The sequence below is a fragment of the Electrona antarctica genome (assembly GCF_951216825.1).
Source record: "Electrona antarctica genome assembly, contig: scaffold_385, whole genome shotgun sequence".
Taxonomy (NCBI): Eukaryota; Metazoa; Chordata; class Actinopteri; order Myctophiformes; family Myctophidae; genus Electrona; species Electrona antarctica.
In genome coordinates this window covers 93,147-103,883 of record NW_027638401.1, presented here as the reverse complement: position 1 = coordinate 103,883, position 10,737 = coordinate 93,147, and the positions used below count along the sequence as shown (strand labels likewise).

General features: G+C 42.8%; 1 pseudogene across 1 annotated transcript; it reads right to left on the bottom strand.

Moving 5' to 3' along the window:
- Window positions 1–7,397: 7,397 nt before the first annotated feature.
- On the bottom strand, window positions 7,398–9,003 carry LOC306918116 (zinc finger protein RFP-like; annotated as a pseudogene). The gene has a single exon. The product of its transcript is annotated as a zinc finger protein RFP-like (transcript).
- Between the last annotated feature and the right edge of the window lie 1,734 nt (window positions 9,004–10,737).

Here is a 10,737-nt window from a genome sequence, read left to right as displayed (position 1 = left end):
AACTCACGCCCGGGTCACTCGAGCCTCACTGGGGCCTTTTGGGGCTTGACAGGATTTCAAATCCCAGACAGGGAAGGGAAACTCGCGGAGTGCAGCAGCATCGACACAGTTTTCCAAAGAACACAACAACAACATAATGTACCTTGCAATTATTTTTTGACCGATTTAATCTATTGACGTTCTGCTGTCAATCGAGCGTTTCTGAGACATCCCAACTCGACTACCGCGACTGCTTATTCATCCCAACTCGACTACCGCGACTGCTTATTTGCACTTTGGATGGATGCGGTTTCAACACCTCGCTGCGTCCACCAATTAGCATTGTTATGTCTGTCACGCGTGTTTTCTTCTTAAACGCCTAAAAACTCATTTCAAGTCCACTTGATCCTCCTGTATATTATTTCTGTGAGTAAATAGTACTATTATTTAAATAATAATTGTATGTAATGTAATCTGTAATCACTGTGATAGTGTTTGTTGGTCTTAATAATTGTATGTAATGTAATCACTGTGATAGAGTGTTTGTTGGTCTTCTCGTATATCTCAAGCTCTTTAGTAAGCAGAAGATAGGCCTATATTAGGTCAGGATACCAATTTGATCCATTCAGGAGAGAGAGAGAGAGAGAACTCAAACGCATACAGGTCAGGATAAACAAATTACATTGGAAGTGATGAAGCAAAATGATAGCAGACGCAATTTAACATGGAACTCTATAAAATGTAAGTGTGTGTGTGTGTGTGTGTGTGTGTGTGTGTGTGTGTGTGTGTGTGCGTGTGTGCGTGTGTGCGTGCGTGCGTGCGTGCGTGCGTGCGTGCGTGCGTGCGGCTAATCTTTCTTTAGCAAAAGGGTATCCTCGAGGATACTAGCATGTAGCAACCTATGAGTTAGCTAGCACATATTATAGCCTATACTGAAACCAAATAGTGTGCAAACATAATTAACATTCCAATTATGATCTAATTGGACTTTGATTAGCCAGGTAATTACACTGTTCCTGTTCTCTGGAATATCTCAGATTTGATGAGCTGTGTTCATGGTAATCACCTCGCTAGCTGCTGATGTGGTGTGACAAAACAACAGAAAGTAGATGGAACTGCATCTCACTATCAATGGTATGTGTGGCATGATATATTTTCTTTTCATTAAACTTGTACGTACAACTATTTATTTCCTAATTGGATTTGATTAGTCTTGCGTTAATTGAGGTCACACTGTGTTACAACTGGCTCGGAAACCACAATGTGAAGCTGTACGTGAGGTTTGAAACCACAATGTGAAGCTGTACGTGAGGTTGGAAACCACAATGTGAAGCTGTACGTGAGGTTGGAAAATAAATATATGAGGGTTTGCAGAAACCTCATATATCTTCATAGGCCTGCAGTGCATGCGGTTCCCAAACTTTTTCACGTCAAGGACCCCCAAATCGACATTTATTAGCCTGCGGACCCCCGTTCGAAAATATATTCCAGAGACCAGTGATTCTCAACCCGTTTAATTTCAAGGACCCCCAGTTTGACATGAATATTGGTCTACAGACCCCCCATTTAATGGCATTGACCCCAATTTATATCGTAAAATCAAAGTTAATTTAACTCTGAGAGTGTACAAATGGAACCGAACCATTTTAATCCTGAAAAGTAACAGTTTAGGACATATGAGGTTTCCACCCGACATGTTTCTACACCATATTGTCCATGCCTAACAGAGTATTACCCGTATTGCTTCCAAGATCATCGGACTTCCCACACCCACACTTTCTGATATGAACAATAAGGCCATCACACGGCTAGCACTTTCGATATCAAATGACACTGATCCCCTGTATCGCTTCTTTAACCTCATGCCATCTGGACAGAGATACAGAACCTTGACATGGAAAAAGGTCCGTTTTAGTAGGAGTTTTGTTCCCTCGGCCATCGCGGCATTAAACAAACTGCCCCGCCGATGGTTCTGTATACTGTGGGGACCTCATGATGGTTCTGTATACTGTGGGGACCTCATGATGGTTCTGTATACTGTGGGGACCTCATGATGGTTCTGTATACTGTGGGGACCTCATGATGGTTCTGTATACTGTGGGGACCTCATGATGGTTCTGTATACTGTGGGGACCTCATGATGGTTCTGTATACTGTGGGGACCTCATGATGGTTCTGTATACTGTGGGGACCTCATGATGGTTCTGTATACTGTGGGGACCTCATGATGGTTCTGTATACTGTGGGGACCTCATGATGGTTCTGTATACTGTGGGGACCTCATGATGGTTCTGTATACTGTGGGGACCTCATGATGGTTCTGTATACTGTGGGGACCTCATGATGGTTCTGTATACTGTGGGGACCTCATGATGGTTCTGTATACTGTGGGGACCTCATGATGGTTCTGTATACTGTGGGGACCTCATGATGGTTCTGTATACTGTGGGGACCTCATGATGGTTCTGTATACTGTGGGGACCTCATGATGGTTCTGTATACTGTGGGGACCTCATGGTTCTGTATACTGTGGGGACCTCATGATGGTTCTGTATACTGTGGGGACCTCATGGTTCTGTATACTGTGGGGACCTCATGATGGTTCTGTATACTGTGGGGACCTCATGGTTCTGTATACTGTGGGGACCTCATGATGGTTCTGTATACTGTGGGGACCTCATGGTTCTGTATACTGTGGGGACCTCATGATGGTTCTGTATACTGTGGGGACCTCATGGTTCTGTATACTGTGGGGACCTCATGATGGTTCTGTATACTGTGGGGACCTCATGGTTCTGTATACTGTGGGGACCTCATGATGGTTCTGTATACTGTGGGGACCTCATGATGGTTCTGTATACTGTGGGGACCTCATGGTTCTGTATACTGTGGGGACCTCATGATGGTTCTGTATACTGTGGGGACCTCATGATGGTTCTGTATACTGTGGGGACCTCATGGTTCTGTATACTGTGGGGACCTCATGATGGTTCTGTATACTGTGGGGACCTCATGGTTCTGTATACTGTGGGGACCTCATGATGGTTCTGTATACTGTGGGGACCTCATGGTTCTGTATACTGTGGGGACCTCATGATGGTTCTGTATACTGTGGGGACCTCATGATGGTTCTGTATACTGTGGGGACCTCATGGTTCTGTATACTGTGGGGACCTCATGGTTCTGTATACTGTGGGGACCTCATGATGGTTCTGTATACTGTGGGGACCTCATGGTTCTGTATACTGTGGGGACCTCATGATGGTTCTGTATACTGTGGGGACCTCATGATGGTTCTGTATACTGTGGGGACCTCATGGTTCTGTATACTGTGGGGACCTCATGATGGTTCTGTATACTGTGGGGACCTCATGATGGTTCTGTATACTGTGGGGACCTCATGGTTCTGTATACTGTGGGGACCTCATGATGGTTCTGTATACTGTGGGGACCTCATGATGGTTCTGTATACTGTGGGGACCTCCGATGGTTCTGTATACTGTGGGGACCTCATGGTTCTGTATACTGTGGGGACCTCATGATGGTTCTGTATACTGTGGGGACCTCCGATGGTTCTGTATACTGTGGGGACCTCCGATGGTTCTGTATACTGTGGGGACCTCATGGTTCTGTATACTGTGGGGACCTCATGGTTCTGTATACTGTGGGGACCTCATGGTTCTGTATACTGTGGGGACCTCATGATGGTTCTGTATACTGTGGGGACCTCATGATGGTTCTGTATACTGTGGGGACCTCATGATGGTTCTGTATACTGTGGGGACCTCATGATGGTTCTGTATACTGTGGGGACCTCATGATGGTTCTGTATACTGTGGGGACCTCATGATGGTTCTGTATACTGTGGGGACCTCATGATGGTTCTGTATACTGTGGGGACCTCATGATGGTTCTGTATACTGTGGGGACCTCATGATGGTTCTGTATACTGTGGGGACCTCATGATGGTTCTGTATACTGTGGGGACCTCATGATGGTTCTGTATACTGTGGGGACCTCATGATGGTTCTGTATACTGTGGGGACCTCATGATGGTTCTGTATACTGTGGGGACCTCATGGTTCTGTATACTGTGGGGACCTCATGATGGTTCTGTATACTGTGGGGACCTCATGATGGTTCTGTATACTGTGGGGACCTCATGGTTCTGTATACTGTGGGGACCTCATGATGGTTCTGTATACTGTGGGGACCTCATGGTTCTGTATACTGTGGGGACCTCATGATGGTTCTGTATACTGTGGGGACCTCATGGTTCTGTATACTGTGGGGACCTCATGATGGTTCTGTATACTGTGGGGACCTCATGATGGTTCTGTATACTGTGGGGACCTCATGGTTCTGTATACTGTGGGGACCTCATGATGGTTCTGTATACTGTGGGGACCTCATGATGGTTCTGTATACTGTGGGGACCTCATGGTTCTGTATACTGTGGGGACCTCATGATGGTTCTGTATACTGTGGGGACCTCATGGTTCTGTATACTGTGGGGACCTCATGATGGTTCTGTATACTGTGGGGACCTCATGGTTCTGTATACTGTGGGGACCTCATGATGGTTCTGTATACTGTGGGGACCTCATGATGGTTCTGTATACTGTGGGGACCTCATGGTTCTGTATACTGTGGGGACCTCATGGTTCTGTATACTGTGGGGACCTCATGATGGTTCTGTATACTGTGGGGACCTCATGGTTCTGTATACTGTGGGGACCTCATGGTTCTGTATACTGTGGGGACCTCATGATGGTTCTGTATACTGTGGGGACCTCATGGTTCTGTATACTGTGGGGACCTCATGATGGTTCTGTATACTGTGGGGACCTCATGGTTCTGTATACTGTGGGGACCTCATGATGGTTCTGTATACTGTGGGGACCTCATGATGGTTCTGTATACTGTGGGGACCTCATGGTTCTGTATACTGTGGGGACCTCATGATGGTTCTGTATACTGTGGGGACCTCATGGTTCTGTATACTGTGGGGACCTCATGATGGTTCTGTATACTGTGGGGACCTCATGATGGTTCTGTATACTGTGGGGACCTCATGGTTCTGTATACTGTGGGGACCTCATGATGGTTCTGTATACTGTGGGGACCTCATGGTTCTGTATACTGTGGGGACCTCATGATGGTTCTGTATACTGTGGGGACCTCATGGTTCTGTATACTGTGGGGACCTCATGATGGTTCTGTATACTGTGGGGACCTCATGGTTCTGTATACTGTGGGGACCTCATGATGGTTCTGCATACTGTGGGGACCTCATGGTTCTGTATACTGTGGGGACCTCATGATGGTTCTGTATACTGTGGGGACCTCATGTTTTTGTATTGTCTTGGTGTTATTGTGCTCTGTGTTGTTCTTGATGTGGATGTTGAACAGACTGTGAAGACGAATATCCTACGGGACAATAAAGATTATTATTATTATATGAAAATGCATCTAAGTTAACCACCGTATCCATGTCCATGCCACATTCATACAAATTGTTGTTGTTTTGACTGTCAAATGTAAATAACATACATATACTTTATGAGAGTTGTAGAATATTTTGCCTCAAAAGCCAAAGAAAACAACGTATTTATTCAGGATACTTTATATGTTCTATGGAGCTGTATACACTGTGTTTGAACCAGAAATCCAAGTCACACAAATATTATTGGGGAAATAAATAACTGTAATGTAATTCTTCTATTGGATACAGGTAGGACACCAACTTTATCCAATCAGGAGAGAGAACCACACGAAGATAATTGATCAGCTTCAATTTTAGAGTGTTCCATAGTTCCAAACCTTTCTTCCATGTAATTCTTTTGATTAATCACGTCCACTTTCACTTGTCTATGCCGTTTCCTGATTGGAAGAGATTAGTATCCTGACTTGAAAATGTACAGTATTTCTGTTTACTAAAGCGCTGGAGAGACTAGGAGAACCGAGTTACTGAATAAATACACTCTAAATAAAGAAATATACTCTATAGCAATAATTAATGATTACTATTCGCAATTATAACCAACAAATGAACAACAACAATGCGGTGGATTCGGATCGCTAGACTCTGCAGTGGTGGACGGTACTTTGTATAATGGTCTATCATTTCAGAAGTGTTGGACCGGTAAAAAACACAAAGATTTCACATAAAAAAACATTTATTGTTCATAAATGGATCCAATAGCCATGTGGTGTGGCATAGAGGAAATATTGTAAGGAATCACAAAGTCAAAGACAAGTACAAATCAATAAGACAAAGTGGGAATAGGTTTCCATCCGGTATCGTTTTACAAGTAAATAATCTATTTAGATGTGAAGTACATAGTGTTGTAAATTAATTCAACAATCCTACATATAATGTATCCTCCAATCCTAATAAAGCAGAATGTGGTCGTGACAACAGTGTTGTGTTCACATCAAAAAGCATCATACAGACTCTAACCCTGTGTTGTTGACAACACATTTGGATTGAGTTTGAGTCATAGTATTTAGAATACAATTCCATTTAATTTTTATAAACTTTTAGTCTAGTTTTAATCGGCTACATATACGATTTTAGTCGACTAAATCTACAGTTGATTTAGCCTTGCATGATGTATACTTAGCTGTGTGCCGAAAATAGCCGATCTACAAACTCACAATGCATTGCTCTGCGACATGTAGTGAGCTTGTAGATCTGCAATTTTCTGAACATGACACCTGCACACAACCACGGATAAAATTACTTGTCTTAGTTCTACTGGATCTCTTCTCCACTATAGTCCCTCCCTGACATTTTAGTCTAGTTTCTATTGGCAGTAGACTTTGTCAGAGTTTTAATCATCATAGTTATTTTAGTTCAGTGAAAAAAGGTAGTCGACATTTTTCGTCATAGTTTTAGTCAACGACAGACACTGCTAGAGAGCATAATCAACTGTCTACCACAAGTTGAACAAATATTACCTAGTAAGGCAGTTTTGACCAGATTAAACAAAATCTGCGTAAAGCATTAAGATATTTTTTGTTATATGCATGTAAATGTACAAACATGCATATTAAAACAAAATAAAAAACATTTAATAAAAACATTCAAAGATTGAGTGGTGTGCAGGTTATACTGTAGCTACTGTAAAGTAGGCCTACATTAGTTAATCATTAACATCAGCTGCATACTGTGAAGAGATTATCATTAACATCAGAATCATTGCATGAAAGTACAAAGTAACAAAACAGATTTTCACCTCAAATTCAACAGAGTTGTTACTGTAAATTAATTGAAGTTCTTAAAATGTAGTTGTTAGAACATTTAGTTAAACAATTGGATGGCTTTGACAGTTTGATGAGAAAATATAACACAAACCTTAAATATACACACTTAAATCACAATTCATATTTTCATGGAAAGCATGAGGATGAGTCTAATTTGTATAACTGACAGGACAGATGGTCAGGGGAACAGAGTTTTTACCACCCTGGTTGCTAAATGGATTGAAGTATGGATAGAGTTTCTCAGTAAAGGTGCAGCCAGTGAAAGAGTAGATTAGAACTCTGGCCTCCACATCATAAAAGGAGACCAGACCTTCCTCATAATCCACAAACACTCCCACTCTCTGGAGCTTCTCTTTTACAGTGAGGAGGACAGGAGGGTCAGCAAGAGCCTTGTACACTGCATTTAGCTTACTCAATTCCATTGCCCAGTAACCATTGTTCGGGATAAATGTAACTGATTCCTTCCTGGTGATGGACTCTCTGGCTACTCCTAAATGCCAGCCAGTCTTCCCCTTTACTTGAATCTCGTAGTAAAACCTCCCTGAGGAGATGCTTTGTTTTCCAAAGACACAGTATCGAACAGAGAATCCATCCTCAGACAGCGAACTCATCCTCAGACAGGATGAGTTCGCACTGTGCTGTATCAGGGTCCAGAGTTACATCTACTGCATATTGCTGGATCCTCCTCAGCTCATCACCCAGCTTCTTCATCTCTTGACTGAGTGTCTTCTCCAGCTGAGCCACAGCTGTGCTCACAATCCCCACATATGAAGACCGATGGACATTGACCTTTGTCCAGTCCTTGGTGGGTGGAGGGATATTGATGGATGGGAAGTTTCGGAGGAGGTGGAGGTGGTCTTCAGTGTGTGAGACTTGCTTCAGCTCAGAGCTTCTCTTCTTTAACTCAGTGATTTCCTCTTCCAGCTCTTTAATGAAGCCTTCAGCCTGTTTCTCTGTTGTTTTTTGCTTCTCTTCAAGCACATCAAAGAGCTCAGCCTGGCTTCTCTCAATACAGCTCACAAGAGCAGTGAAGACCTGCACACTGTCTGCCATCTCTCTGTCTGCATATTTCTTGCTGAGGTCTACTGAGTGTTTGACCTCCTGAATCTTCTCTTGTCTCTCCTGGATCATCTGCTGAACTTCGGCCTCAGTCTTTCCCAGCTCAGCCTTCTTTCCATCATATTCCTCTTTCAGAGATACAATTTGGTGTAATTTGTGGTCTGACTCAGTGCAGAACTGACAAACACACACGTTGTCAGTCTTACAGAACAGCTCCAGAGGTCTGTCATGTTTCTTACACATCAAGTCTTCCGGGTTCTTCACAGGGTCAATGAGTTTGTGTCGTTTTAACGCTGTGACTCTCTGATGAAGCTCCAGGTGATTCTCACAGTAGGAGGTCAGACACGCCAGGCAGGACTTCACAGCCTTGAGCTTGTTCTCAGTGCAGATGTCACAGGACACTTCATCTGGTTTAGCAGCTTCCTGGATGGCGTTGGAAGTTGTTTTCATCCGCTTTGACTTCCTGAACTGATCAACCATCTCAGAAATGAAAGTATTGACAAAGATCTCTGGTCTTTTAAAGAACCTTTTGTTACACAGTGGACACTGACACACATCATTAGTGTCCCAGTGATGTGTGAGGCAGGCTTTGCAGTAGTTGTGTCCACATGGAGTGGCGATTGGATCGGTGAACACATCCAGACAGATAGAACACAGGAAATGATCTTCTGACAGGAGACTGCTGGCAGACGCCATTTCTACCCACTGGGAACAAAGGTGAAAGTCAAGTCAGTTGTGTAGGCCTATAGCACATTTCATACCATTATACTTAATGCACTTCACATGAAGAACAATTAACCAAAGAACAGCAACCTAACCACACAACTCTCTCTCTCTCTCTCTCTCTCTCTCTCTCTCACACAGCCACACGCAAACTCACTCTCTCTCCCACACACCTCACTGAAACACTCCATTGAGACAATTATGTAGAACCACAAAATAAGAACCACAGCAAGTTAGAAAAGATGTGTTTTTGGTCTGTATTCTGTATAGAAATGTTTTATGTAGCCTATGCTCACCTGTCAATGTCTGTAATTCCTTTCGGTTTATAGAAAATCCCGTTGATTTGAAGTTGTTATTGAGAACGTAGCTCTATTGTCTGCTGTGGTTTTTACTTTCGCTTTTGAAACGTCATTGAGATTACGCAACAGCAGCAGTTAATTAACCCTTAACTGGTGTCATCTTTCATGATGTGACAAAGTGCAGCACACACACACACACACACACACACACACACACACACACACACACACACGGTTATTTATGATACAGATATGTTGAGCTTGTAGAGTGGATATATTGTTGGCACACGACAATGTACTATTCTGCCCTAGAGAGAAAGCTGGACCCAACCAAACCCAAATGCATAAGGTGTGAGTGAGTCTTTGATTCCATTTATAGGCTAATATCTCAGAATTCAATTGAAGGTGAAATCCATGACATTATAGTGAATCAAATGTTATCTGTATGATATTATGTTAATACAATAATATGCAAAGTGGTGCTTGTATAGTTGGTCTCCCTGCTCTTCCATTGAGAAATGCAGACCCTGCAGGCATAGAACCATTACTGGTTGACCAGTGTATTGTATTGCATGTCAAAGCTCAAAGTGCAATATCTCAGGCTTTCCATCCTAGCTCAGAAGTGGACATTTTGGCACCAACGTGGGAGAATGACGCTTGAATCCAGAGTAGAGGACATACACCTTACGGACTGAAGCTTTAACACTGAGGAAGAGGAGGAGGAGTATAGGACATGAGAAGGGAGGGGAGGACAGACAGACAGACAGACGGACGGACGGACGGACGGACGGACGGAAATCAAGGTTCATTATTTATTCGGCATTTGAGCCACGAACCACCATTTCATGACATGTAGCCTCTCAGACCCACAATTCCATGCTGTATTGATCTGGTACCATAGGAGAGACAAAAGGCTAATAATGTTGATCAAAATAACAATTCCACATTCTCTCTACATTCTCTCTGCATCACAATTCTCTAATTGTGTGTAGACTTCTTGAAAAATAAGTAATAATGATCTTGAACAATAATATAACAATTAAAAACACTTTTTACTGCAGTGATTTTAATTGACCTCACGTTCTAGAAGTTAACCCTTCACTGGCATCTTTCTTGCTTTGATAAAGTTGATAATGTAAATATGTAGCATTGTCTTTGTATTATTCAATTGTCATTGTATTGTTGTATGATGTTATCTGAAATCGTTCTCCAAATGAAGAAAATGTATTTACAAACAGTTTTTCAGCAATCGTTAAGAGTTAGGCAACCCTTGTTCACCTGGCTACCATGTTAATGTATGTGTACTACTTTATGCGATCAAAGTCCTTAAAATATTGCTTTACTGTAGGCCTAAAGCACACGTGTGTTCGTACAGGAGGGAGGCTTGTATGAACTGTATAGTTTGTCA